This window comes from Tasmannia lanceolata, unplaced genomic scaffold, assembly GCF_043159265.1.
Source record: "Tasmannia lanceolata isolate RefF3 unplaced genomic scaffold, GAP_Taslan_0.1 ptg000005l, whole genome shotgun sequence".
Classification (NCBI taxonomy): Eukaryota; Viridiplantae; Streptophyta; class Magnoliopsida; order Canellales; family Winteraceae; genus Tasmannia; species Tasmannia lanceolata.
Window position 1 is genome coordinate 449,158 of NW_027518682.1, and position 14,215 is coordinate 463,372.

The 14,215-nt window shown below is 40.4% G+C and overlaps 1 pseudogene across 1 annotated transcript; it reads right to left on the bottom strand.

The window, feature by feature from the left end:
- Positions 1 to 430: 430 nt before the first annotated feature.
- LOC143876877 (protein SAWADEE HOMEODOMAIN HOMOLOG 2-like) lies at positions 431 to 13,797 on the bottom strand (annotated as a pseudogene). The gene is made up of 10 exons (XR_013250490.1): positions 13,460 to 13,797; positions 13,219 to 13,361; positions 12,182 to 12,267; positions 11,964 to 12,009; positions 11,738 to 11,888; positions 11,559 to 11,622; positions 8,905 to 8,971; positions 1,753 to 1,896; positions 1,517 to 1,636; positions 431 to 885 (listed from the first exon to the last, which is right to left on the bottom strand). The product of XR_013250490.1 is annotated as a protein SAWADEE HOMEODOMAIN HOMOLOG 2-like (transcript).
- Positions 13,798 to 14,215: the final 418 nt, after the last annotated feature.

Consider the following 14,215-nt stretch of genomic DNA (forward strand, 5'->3'; position numbering starts at 1 on the left):
CAAGCAAACATTTTGATCTGATGGATACGAAGAGTATTCTCTGTTGACCAAAAGTAATAGAAAATTTGAATTTTATTGCATAACATAAAATTTGTTTTTTCTTTACCATTTAAAAAATATAAAAAAACATATACTGCAAACGGGTTTATTTCACAAATACTCTCTGTCTTGACTAAAGAGTATCCTTAGAAAGAGGCATCGGATCCCATAAGTGGCATGAACAATGTGGTTTTAAGTTGCACTTGGATTAAAATCTTGCATTTCAAGAACATGACCGAGATGACAATTCCCACCAAAGACTCTAGTCAAGATTGACAGACCCCACAAAAGTCGAAAGAACATTCTTTTCTTTACCTGTGTAAACTTCACTATCCAGTCCATGTTTAGAGACCTACAAACTGTGATTATACAATTCTATAAGTGTATAAAATTCATTAATCCAGTCCATGTTTAGAGACACACAAGCTAAGATTATATACAAACAAAATATGAAATTGAAAAAGAACGTACAGTAATTAATCCCTATATCCCTTGAATATTTAAGTTGCTGCCACTGGTCATTGCAGCATCCCCCATGTGGGCATCTTGAATTGTAGGATTATTCTCAACCTTCATTGCCGGAGTAATTTCCATAGCTGCAGACTTACTTTGGTGCGGGAGACAAGTTGAAGTAACAGTCTCCTCTGCGGTGGCATCAATCAGATTCTGATGCTTTCGTGCCCTGTGGGCTGTCGAATTGAAATCCCTCAAAGAAGAGCTGACCAGAGACGAATCTTTCAAAGAATTCCTCAGACCCACAGAAGCTAGCTCCTTCGAAGCATGCAGTTATTGCAACCGATAATCAGTTTCTGGTCGACGACAGACCTTTCTCAGGGGAACTATTTCCTGTAGTTCAAAAAAAAAAAAAAAAAACCCGGCATTAATCACATAAAACTTAGCAGCTTATCAGATAGAGATTCATACACTACATCGATGAGCAGCACTGCAGCATATAAGCCTTTTCATGGCAACTACACTTAAGTTTTCCTCGAGTATAAAATATTTGTCAATAGGTTGAAGTGTGCACTAAGTACTTAACCAGTTCGTACTCGTATCATCTGCAAGTGCCTGAAATTGCAGATGTACTAAGAAATCAATCATATATTTCAATGGGAGAGGTAAGAACTATCTGTTAGAATTTCATCTCGAGCAGCTCGAGTTGATCAATCTCACCAATGAGTAACTGTCGTTTCCTACCAGCAGCAAGCTTGAAATTAAGCACGCACAAGAACGAGCATAAAAAGAATTACTCGAATAATAAGAGATTTTCAGGAATCCCATGGCAATTCAAGACAGACCTGGTTGATGCCAGAGTCCAAATAGTCTAAACACAACAAAAATGACCATTGAAGTGTTAGTGAGTTGGACATCCAACTCATAGCCATGAATGGACGTACACTGACATTTGGTAGCATAGTTTAATGACATCAACAGGCAGTCTTCCAAACGGGACTGATAAAAAAACGCATGTGTGTACCTCTGACTGATCATGATCATAACGAAGTAGAAACCTACAACGACATCCATGTACATCATGTCTTCGTCTCTGTGCATCAAGGACATGGGCATCAAAGTAAGGAGCCTGCTCTTTATCTTCCTGAATATTTCGAGAGGAAAGAAAACATTGTCATAACAAATAAAACATGGATCTAGGGTGTATTCTAACAAGGAATGGAACATGATCTTATAACAATTCATATGAAATGATGCCACCTGAAAACAGAGAATAAGGTCTCCCGGAAGTACTAAGACACATTCCGTAGCCTCACATGGAAGGGGCCGCTGCCTCACACACTTGCACACATTAACCCACTCATCCTCCTCAGCACCAAATCCTGCAAACTGAACACGAACTTCCTGAAATAAACAGCGTTACAAGAGAGAATGAGGTACAAGAGCATATGATCTAGAAGGATAGCTGGGAAAATAATTGCAGTTTAACACATTCTTAGTTTGTTCTGCACTCACTACCAAGTTTTATTTCTTTTCGGATTTAATGAGTCATTACCAAGGTTTTAAATTTCCCAGAAATTTCTCCGAAATGACCGAAATGATTCCATTTCCATGCCCACCGAAACGAAATCTACACGATTTCATTTTACAAAATTTTGATCGAAAATCCCAAAATTTGACCGAAATTCTCAAAATTAGACCGAAATGGTTGGAACGACAAAAAATGGAAAGTTGTTATTACTTGCATTTCATTAATGTAGAGATTGATATTTGGTAGGCAACATCATTGAACTGCACATCAAGTAACTGTATCTTACGCATGGGGTGTCAGATCGGCATGGGACCAATGATACCTCGTAACTCTATATGGTATTGACATAGAGTTGGGGTCCTTAGAGGAGAGAATGGTCATTGTATTTTCCTATACTTCTTTATTGACATGCACGACAACGCATGTCACTAGGTGTTCGATGTGATTAAGTTATTATGAATGGTTTTTCTTCTTTTTTTTGTTGTGGTTTCTAAGTATGTATTTGTGCTTATTTTACTTCCTCAGATTGCTGTGTTTCCTCGCCAGCGCACATTAGCTGCGGGGTGCATGTTAGAAGTCGGGCTCTTTTTGAATTTCAAAATTTAGCTTTTCCGCCATTGAGTGACAGCTGGCCTTTTAGCAGACAACGGATGGATTGCTCACACCCAAGTGGTAAAGAGAGTACGACTTATTTTACCCATGAGCCGGAAAAGATGGCAGCCGTAAGAGGTCCTTTGGATAATGAAATGTCTCGGGAGTTTTCCTTTAACAGATAAGAATCGATCTGAATCTAGTTCAACCGGCAGTACAAAACTGCAGGTTAGCCCTTTTCTAGCGCACCCGAGTGAAGGGACCTCCTACGGTCAAGATGTTTTCGCCCGTCTCCCTTTGATGGGTCCTTCACTTGTGGGCCTAGCCTTCCTAAGCTTTTTGTACTTATTCTCGCGGGCAATGGTAGATGACCGGGAGTTGGGCTTACATAATGGGCCTTTTATGGGTGATAAGATTACGCATGGCCAAAGTCCAGCCAGTCTGTCTTTTTCGACTTCTCCACAATCCTCTATAAACTGGTTCTCTCTCGTAGTCTCTTTACTACGATCAGATTCTTCTTCCTACTTTACGGCGTCTATGGCGGATGCTGTATCTGGCCCTGAGTCAAATCCCCTTCCCATATCCTCCCGATTTCCATCTATTAGTGAAGCGGCAACTGTTTTAAACTTTGAGGAAGAAGTCGCAAGGCCTGGTGGATCGACGAACACATTTTCGATAGTTGTTTTGTTAACAGAAGGCAGAGGAGAGATGACTTCTAAGTCTGAATAGTGCGGATAACTTCCCACGCTCGATCGAGATGGAGTACAGAACTTCTTTGGGTTTACGAAGTCATCTTGTGGGTGAAGGAGTCAATGGATGAGATCAAGCGAAGATAAGATGGTCTTGATGGAGATCCCGCGGAAGCATCTATTGGGGCAGTCGCCCTCCTCTCAGGTATTAATGAACTGTCTATTGATTGCTCTCTTGAATTTCCTTCACTCTTTAGTGAAATGTAGGAAACAGGGCAAGTCACAAGCATCACTCAAGAGGTTGTTTCCAGTTCTCCAATACTCCCCGGATCCTATCCAGAATATTTCATCCCAGTCTGTTTTGGATCTGAGTGAATTTGCGAAGGGAAGGAATGGTGGATCAGAAGAGGCTAATAATAGGGAAAGTTCAGTTGTAGCAGTCTAGCCTTGGTTTTGCAGCAAAAGGAAGAGGCGGTGCCTGTAGCGTGGCAAGGTGCAGATGAGGAAATTATTGAAATTTTCGTAAATCATGTCATTGCAACTAGAAAAATCTTGAGGCTGGCAGATGGAGGACTGGAGGAAAATTTGAGGGCCTATGCCGAAAAGCGGAAGAGAGAGCATTTCCAAAAGTTTCATATTAAAATTTCAACATTTGCACAATTTTTTTATAGATTAAAAAATTTCATCATCTGCATATGTTACCTTACGTTTCCATGGTTTTACAAGATTTCCATCGAAACCGAAATGTTTCTGCTTCCATGCCAACCAAACCAAAATTTAAAACCTTGGTCATTACAACTGTGCTTGTCTAACAACAGATTAGCATGATGGAACCTTCCTTCTTAAAGAGACCAATTTATGTTATAAGAGAATATCTCTGATATATAACCAAAAATAAAATCCATTTCTTTCATTCAACAAATTGTATTTGTTGAAGGCAAAAGTAGATTTGGAGTATTACCGGGTCACCTGTCTCAAACATTCTATGAGAAACAAAGGTTGAGACATCATACCAGTGAAATGAAAACACAAATGAGTTAGATTAAATGCATAATAAATGCTACCATTAAGCTTTTGTAGATTTGGTACGACGTGAGTCTTCCCAGAAAAATTTGTTGATCTCCTTCAAGCTTGGTCTCTATCCCCATGGAAGAAGAGAGGCACGATTCTATGGAATGCATCCTTATTGGCTATCGTTTGGGTTCTATGAAAGGAAAGGAATGCAACAATTTTTAAGGGGAGCTCAAGAAGTTCTGCTTTACTTTTTTCTAAAGTATTAGCTTTAGTGATATCTTGGGTGAAAGCTCTTCCGTCATTTAGTTTCATCCCTGCTTTCAATTTAAGGGAAGGTTGCAGAGAGGTAAGGGAAGGTTGCAGAGAGGCACGTACAAGCTCGGAAATTAAGGGAAAAGTCGCACAAGAGTGGGTACCCCCTGTCCAGAGTCTTCTAAAACTAAACTTTGATGGGTCGAGTTTGGGCAACCCGGGGCCGGCTGGTATTGATGGGGTGTTGAGAAATTAAATTGTAGAGGTAATTTGGGCCTTTGCCGGTCCTATTGGGGTAATAGATGTGACGGAGGCGGAGGTCCATGCAGTCCATCAAGGAATAAAACTATTGGCTAGAGATCAAGCAGCTAATGTAGTGGTTGAACTGCTTGAAAGAGGTTCTTTGAATGCTATTATATGGCTTTAAGGGCCTCATTCTCATCCTTGGAGATTTGATAGCCTCTTTGACGAGATGCTTGAATGGGCGGGCTTCTCTTCCTTAGTCTTCATTCATGTCTACTGCTCGGCGAATCAAGTGAAGGATGGTCTAGCTAGGCTGGGTGTTAATGGTGATGAGCTAGCTTTGTTTGACCACCTTCCTCCTTGAGTTTTTCTTTTGCTTTGTAGTTTCCCCCTTTTATTTTCCTTTTGTTTTCTCTGTTGTATTTTGACCATCTCGGTCCTTTCAGTAATATTATTGGCTACCATTAAAAAAATTCTACCATTAATAAATAAATGCTGGTTCAGAGGAGTCTAGGTTCTGAAACAAACTAAACTTTAATACTTTGAAGTAAAAAAACACACATTACAGAAGCAGACAGTGCCAAAGTTTGATATGGATTCATACTAGCTAAGAAGCACGCGTACTCTCCGGAGGCCCACGCACTCGTGTCGGGTGCGGGTGCTCTTGGGTACTCTTTGGGTGCGTACCCGGTACACACCCGGCTCAGGTGCCCTTGGGTGCGCACCCGGTTCAAATTAAATCTAAAATTATAGATTAACAATAGAACAATAGAGGGGCTGTCCACATTAACAAAAGCAGGGGGAGTGAATATATCAATATATATATATATATATATATATATATATATATATATATATATATATATATATGAGAATAGAGTTCCTAAGGTGTCACCTCATATAGCTTATATGAGGTGGCGCTTAAAAACATAAGGGGCCCACTTTGTTTGGATGATCCAAAGCATTCATATGATAGGCCCTCACATAGATAGGGTGTGCCCAAAAAATCAACTTCATAAGATCATCCTAACCCTTCCATTTGTGGAGGTTGAAATGGATGGGTATAAACCTCCATAAATTTGCCCATTTTTAACCTCCATAAATGGAAGGGTTAGGATGATCCTATGGACCTGATTTTTTGTAGGCACCATACCCATCTGAGGGCCTTTCAAATGAGTGGTTTCGATCACCCCAAAAATGTGGGCCCCTTATGTTTTGTGAGCGCCACCTCATATAAGCTATATGAGGTGACACCTTAGGAACTCTATTCTCTCTCTCTCTCTCTCTCTATATATATATATATATATATATATATATATATATATATATATATATATATATAGAAAACGGTTCCTACACATATGTGTAGAGAGTTCTCTACACACTAGCTTAAAATACAGTGGGGGCCCACATTGTTTGGGTGATCCAAGCCATCCATTTTAAAGACCCTCACATAGATAGGGTGTCTACAAAAAATCAGATCCATAGGATCATCCCAACCCTACGATTTGTGGAGGTAAAATGGATGTCTTTAAACCTTCACAAATTAGTCCATTTTTTGCCTCCACAGTTCGAATGGTTAGGATGATCCTATGGATCTGATTTTTTGTGTATACCCTATCTATGTGAGGGCCTTAAAAATGAATGGTTTGGATCACCCAAATAATGTGGCCCCCACTGTATTTTAAGCTAGTGTGTAGATAACTTATCTACACATATGTGTAGGAACTGTTTTCTCATATATATATATATATATATATAGGAAATTGTTGGTGGGCTTAAGCTCACCAAGCTTATGGTGCGCTTAAGCGCCCAATCACATGGGGGCCCACTTTGTTAGGATGATCCAAAGCATTCATTTGAAAGGCCCTTACATAGATGGGGGTTGTACCAAAAATCAGCTCCATAGAATCATCCTAACCCATCCATTTGTGGAGGTCAAAATGGACAGACATTGTTTGTCCACAAATCTGCCCATTTTTGTCCTCCACAAATGGAGGGGTTAGGATGATTCTATGGAGCTGATTTTTGGTACACCTCCTATCTACGATAGGGCCTTGCAAATGAATGGTTTGGATCACCACAGAAAATGTGGGACCCATGTGATTGGGCGCTTAAGCGCACCATAAGCTTGGTGAGCTTAAGCGCACCAACAATTTCCTCATATATATATATATATATATATATATAATTAAAAATCTAACAACTTAGAAGTAATATTCGATTTTGGTGAAGTTATTGTTATTTGATTGTTCTCCCATTAAATTGTTTGAATTCTTTTATTTTTATAAATATATAACAAAATATAAAAATATATTATATTCAGCGTACCCCCAACGTACCCGTATCCTATATTTTTTTAAAATCACGTATCCACGTATCCGTATCGTGTCGTACCCGCACCCCGTACTCGTATCCGTGCTTCATTGCCTACTAGACAAGCATTGAAGAAAATAGATACATCTATTTTTTTAAAATTGACAAACATATTCATACCAGCAAAATTACAATGGGGACCGGTAGTCCCACCAGATTTACATAGTATGAATTGCCCAGGAGCATTTCCCTTGGCCCAAAAGAAAAACCCATTATCCCTTACATTACCGAATAACCTCAATTGAATCGAATTCAGCAAAAGTGCCATATTTGTGGGCCCAACCAAGTCAAGATCGTGACCTGCCATGTCACACAGATTTCTCCGCCACAATCCAGCAGCTGGCAAATTCGATTTTCAAAAATCCCGCTCGAAGGCCCAGAGCTATTGTGCGCCCCTAACCGACACGATAGCCAACCACCCAACATCATCATCCGATCTCTGGCGGCCTTCACCTCGAACCACCATCAAACACCGGCGGCTCCCCAGTAAAAATATATCAAATCCTTCCAGCATCCTCTCCAAAAACTTATTCCACTAACTCAAAAATTAGACTCCTCCCCACTAGAATCAAATCATTCAAATCCCATCCGAAAGTATACTCCAACCTAACAACTATAATACTACCATCATTTTCCCCCTTCAAACTCTAATCTCTAAACCCTGACCCTAACAACTATAATACTCCCCTCATCCTTTCCCCTTCAAATCCTAATCTCTACACCCTAACCCTAACGACTATGATACTCCTCTCATCCTTCCTCCTTCAAATCCTAATCTCCAAACCGTAACCCTAAAGACTATAATACTCCTCTCCTCCTTCTCCCTTCAACCCTAACCCTAACAACCCTAATACTCCCCTCCTCCTCCTCTTTCAAACCCTAACCTTACATAGCTACTAATGCGTCTCATTGCCACCGTCCGTCCAACACCTCCATCACCTCCACATCCAACCTCCTCCTTTTTTTCCTGAATCCGGCCCTCATTTTCATTACTTCGACCCCTTCCACAGCCTTTGACGACTCCCCCACCCACTTTCTCCATCAACCCTAACCAGATACGAGCCTTTCGCCATTAAATCCGGCCTTCTCGAGCCCAGATCTGGCCATTCCGCCCCTCCATCCACCATCTTTGGTAATTCCTGCGAGATCTGCCCATCTCCGGGCAACATCCGATCACCATCTTCTCCCTTGCCTATCAAGAGAGAGAGAGAGAGAGAGAGAGAGAGAGAGAGAGAGAGAGAGAGAGATGAAGCCACCCCCCTCCCTAGGGATTCCGTAGACCTAGGGAGGCAGCTAGGAGTCAAGGTGGCAAACGGGCAGTGCCGTGCCAGCACTGCACGAAACTTCTCGGCCTGATGTGGCTCGCGGGCCAAGCACAGCATGGCACGTTTCGTCCACGGGCCGTGCCAGCACGGCACGAAAAAGTTGAAGGTTAGGCACGGCACGGCCCACGGCCCGCAGCCGGTATCGTGCCGGCCCGAGAAAATAGCCCTAAATACTCACTTTTACATTGATTTTACAGTGCCGGGCCGCTTGTCGTTCCCTGCCGCGGGCCTAAACCCCACAGCCCGGCACGACCCGCGACTTCGTGCCGTGTCGGCACAGCCCGCGTCACTGTAGCTATCAGTGCCGGGCCGAGGGTCGGCACGGCCTGTTTGCCACCTTGAGCTGGGAGCATCTTCTCATATACTCGAGAAGACTCCAGGAAATACATACATCTGGAATATACTTCAGATAGAAAGCCTCCTTATGCCTCGGGCAAGAGGCATACACCATTCTACACCTTTTGACAACCCAATAATGTCAAAATCGATAGCAAAAAATAGTTTTTTTCTCATACCATGATACCTTAAGCATAGAGGCACTGTTTAAAAACTCCTCGGGTCAATCATCGACTCCAAGTTGACCCCCTTTCACCTTACCCGAGTACTCATCTTGACCCCCTTTCACCTTACCCGAGTACTCATCTGAGCATGAGTTATGCACCACCAATTCAATAAAAACTCCTTTGACTCACCACAGTTAATGAAAAATCAACCTTGTGAAACGCTGGCTCGCTTGAGCCGACTCTCTTTTACCTTGGCCGAGTTGCTGTATATGTCCAAGTTTTGAAACACTGGTTAGATGGGTTGACTAGGGTTTAATCACCGATTTGAAATATATTACATTTTCTGTTCTAGGGCTTGTATAAAATATCTTAAAGAATCAAAGTATAGAAGAGAGAAGACGAGAAGACGAAGTCTAAACTCGGTTTGTGATTGCACTAATTTGAAAATCTGAAAAGAAACCCCATCATGCCCATAAGGTAATCCAGACAACTCCACTACACCCTATCACAAATTTCCTCCGTATCCACCTTACAGACCACCTCCCTATTCCAAATTTTATGGTATAAATCCATACTCATTTGTGGTCATAACCTCATCAAGAATACACATGCCTGGAATAAAAGCACTTGATGCCGCAAAGACCCCCCCCCCGCCCAAAAAAAAAGAAAAAAAAGAAAGAAAACCTCACTTTCTAAGCCAATTAGTAAGAACCTTCGCTAAAATTTTATACACTTCCCACCAAACTAATACGGTAGAAATCAATTAAACATTCTACCCCATCCTTCTCAGGGGTAAGTAAACCAAATGTAGCATGTGTATTTCTATCTAAGAGAAGCCCCTACTAGAACTCAGCGAAGTAAGTCATCAAATCCCCTCTCATTGAATCCCGATGCTCGCGGAAGAATGCCGAAAAATCCCATAAGGCCGAGGGCTCTATCACCTTTCATCGAGAAAAAGGGCAACCTTCACTTCCTCACCAAATTGGCACTCTAACCTGTCTCTGGAAACAAAATCCAACTGCTCAAACACAAGCCTCGAAGGAGTAGGAAGAGATCTAACCTTAGAGGTGCAAAGGCGATGCTCGCCATCAATCAATAAAGAATGAGTAAGCACTAGCAATATTGTGGAAATAAGTAGTATTCTAGTAATAATTGACAAATTTATCTACTACTGACAACTCTTCTAGAAATAACCACTTTTTACTTTGTTTTTCTTCTTGGGGCTAAGAAGTAACCACAGAGAATATGGCCACCAATAGTAGAAAACAATAGTCTATTAGTTTCATATTACAGAGCTTTTATATGGTGGCCGACCGTGTAACAACAAGGGCAGAAAGCCCAACCTCGATATTTGATCCAACAGCAACCACTGTTTTTTGACTTTTTAGGGTGTTGCTGCTGGATCAAATATTAAGGGTGGGCTTCAAGCCCTTGTTGGTGCACGGTCGGCCACCATATAATTTTTCCATATTACATTCACCCACTTTACAGAGAACATGACCTTGGATAGGATAGAATGTAAGCAAATGACCCACGCAGAAGAACCCAACTAGAGCCACGATTAGAGCCGGATAGATTCTCTTCATGAAATTTTTCTAGGATTCATTTGGCTGACCCCAACTAATTTGGGACAAAGGCTTTGTTGAGTTGAGTTGAGTTGAGTTGAGATGAGTGTACATTCACCCACTTTCAAAACTCAGACTCAGACAAGAAATGGATATTGTAGCAAGCCAATGATTGACATGCCAATTTTTCATAAGGAGTTTTGATTGACTTGGAAGAGCGAAACTCGGACTCAACTGAGCATTCGGCCACGGCAAAAGTGTGACAACTTGGGCAAGTCAAGGAAAGGATTGACACGGGGAGTTTTTAAACAGTGCATTCACCGTGAAATCCTTTCTGTTTTATTTCATAAGAAGGTGATATTTTAGTAGCTAAATGGCTAAAAATATAATAAAGGCAAACACAAGCCAAAGTTGGATAGTTAACTTAATTACGAAGCAGTAGCTGATAAATGTAATGGATAAAACATAAATCAATTAGCATATATTCAAAAAGAGGAAAATGATTGTGAGCTTGAAGCTCATATAGATTATATGAGCTTGAGGGCCCAAATACATGGGTCCCACATTTTTTGTGGTGATCCAAACCATTCATTTGCAAGGCCCCATCATAGATAGGGTGTGTACCAAAAATCAGCTCCATTAGATCATCCTAACCCCTCGAAAAGCAGAGGGCAAAAATGGGCAGATTTGTGGCAAACGGTGTCGGTCCATTTTGCCATCCACTTTTGGATGGATTAGGATGATCAATGGAGCTGATTTTTTGTACACATCCTATCTATGTAAGGGCCTGTCAAATGAATGCTTTGGATCATTATAACAATGTGGGCCCACATGTATTTGGCCCTCAAGCTCATATAAGCTATATGAGCTTCAAGCTCACAATCATTTTCCTCATTCAAAAAAATATTTACACGCAAGGGGCTGACACCGGACAACTAAGGATCAGCATTTACAACAACTTGACAAGAAATACTAACCAAGCCCCGTCTCTAACTGATTTGGCTTCAAACTCCATCTGAGTGCCGTCTAACGCATTCCTTCCTGCATATAGGTTACAGAAACTAGTATGAATCAAACCCAAAAAAGTTCTAACAAGCTGTCCAAATAAGAACAAGTTCTTGAAGAAAGAAAAATGGCTGAACACGATATGACTTACGTAAACTAACTGAAGGAATGGGTATAGAATGAGTCACATTTCTTATTGTAACTGAATCATCCCGAGGCATAGATGATACACTTAGTTTCCCAGGAGCCTTAACCAATTTTGCCCTTTGGGCATACCTCCTATTTTGGAACCAATTCCACACCTGCAACAATTTCAAAATGAATAAAGGTTCCAAAATTCCATGTTCCAAGGATCAATAGACTAAAAAGCGTCTAACCTGTTTTGGTTGCACAACAATCTTTCTTGCTCGATCCGCTGACAAACTTCAAGCAAAGATAGCTACGTCACTTTTTCCCCATTATGGCAGGATTTTAGTGTTTCTACTGATATTTTTTTTCCGAATGGATTCTAGCGATAAATGTTATTCGCAGAAGTTACATGTCCATACATGTCTGAACTTATCTGCAAGGGAGCAAGTTACATGTCCATACATACCTAAACTTATCTGCAAGAGAGCCGATAATTTCCTTGGAAGGTACCGCATTATTAGCTTCTTGCAAGCATGCTTCCATCTCTACCACCTTAAAAAAGAGCCAGGGTCAGGTCATATCACCAAGGTCATCTAAATCTGATATCTAGATGGGTATTGAGAGAAGATTAAGGTCTCAATATTAACATAGTTAAACTATGTACAACTCAGATGAATCAGTACATTAGGATATACTAGTGTTTAAAAGTTACCGTTTGCATTTAACTATCTAATATACTTGCCACTAAAAAAACTAATGTGCCATCTTAATTAACAGGTCCAATCTAAGCACCCAAAAAAATATAAGCTTTCCAGATCAAATAGGTGAAAAAGCTAAACAGTAGTTGGAAATTCAAGAGTAAAAACGCCTTCTTAGACCTCAGAGCTGTGACTCCGGCATGTTGTTCATGTGACTGAGTCATGTATTTTTATTTTACTAGCCTAATTGCCTAACAATGGTAAGAAAACAGAAAAAAAAATCAATAGAGGTCAATATTGACAGACGTGGGCAGATAAAGAAAAAAATCGGTGTCTTAATTTGCTTTCATTTCTGTCCAAGGTTCACAACAAATTGTTGCTACTTAGATTACTTCTAGATGAACAGATTTAACCTGATGAACTTCATAAGGCAATATTTAGGCTTCCAGGTCATACTTTTAACTCTCATTAAGAACAATTTCCCCAGGATTACAAGCAAAAGCGCTGGTGTAAAGCATTCAGCATCTGTTACAGCAAAGCTGATATTCTTAAATGGGAATTTATATTTTTGCTAAGTCTTTACGATTTAAATGAGACCAAAATGGGAAAAAAAAGGAGTCAATGAGAGTCATTTCTGTGAAATTTTATAGAGACTAAAGAATTTTTAGGTTAAGAAAATGATTTTGAATGTAGAATTTGAATTCTTTAATGACAGAGTAGGCACCGAGCATCTAAAGCCTGACTAGCAGAGGTTTCCCAGCGAGCCTAGTAATTGTATAAAAAAAGGAAGCATTGAAAGTAAAACCTGTAAGCAGGCGGAGAATACAACTGCAGAGATCTTTTTTGGTAAATGTTGAGAAAATCCGCTAGGCAAATCTGATCTAATTGTAAATAATAATCATTTCCATAGGATGATCCTATTCCTAGCCCTCCAATCTCTAGAGGATCCTGCACGTACAGTATGAAAACCTATATAGATTGGCTGGTTGGGATCTATTGGTGCAAATAGGGGAAACTTATAAAATGAAAACTGCAAATATATGAACCTTAAGAAACATGGAAAAGACCAAACCGAATATAGATGATTCTCAATATATGTAGAGCTGCTGTACGTCTTCGAACGCTTAGCTTAAAATGTTATTCGGCCCTATTCCGGTGCAAAGATCTGACGACCGAACCGTGTCCAGGAACAGCAACTAAGTTATGGTGTGCACCTACCAAACACTTTAAAAGGCAAAGCTTCGATTCTCTTTAGTAAAGCAAATCGGGCTCTACACAGCACTTTGAGACTTCTTGTGTGGAACTTAATCTCACTCCAAAATATGGGACACACCCTTGGTTAGCTTTTCCTTTCTCACACCACAACAATGGTAGAGAACCTTTCTCCTTTCTCTCTTTTCTCACATTAGAAAATATGTACTTTTTCTCTCTATTTAGAAGCTAGCAAAGAGTCTTTTCATTATTTTGGAATCACCCTTAATGAGAGCACTTAAAGCATTCAACTAAAATGAGAAAACCAAAGAGCCATCATTAAGGGAATACAAAGAGTCACCAAGAAAGGCTAACTCTTTTGTCCTTTTGTGAATGACTCTTGGAGTACCAAGGAATATAAAAAGCCACCTTAAAGCCTCAACCCTTTTATTAATCTTTGAAACTTAATTTTAGATACAAAATCCAACAGGATCATCCTATGAAAATGAATTTTTGGGAACAACCTATTTACGATGTGGCCCATCAAATGGACGGTTTGGATCTTCCTATGGTGTGGGTCTTGCGGTACTTTTTGGAACATATACTGGTTT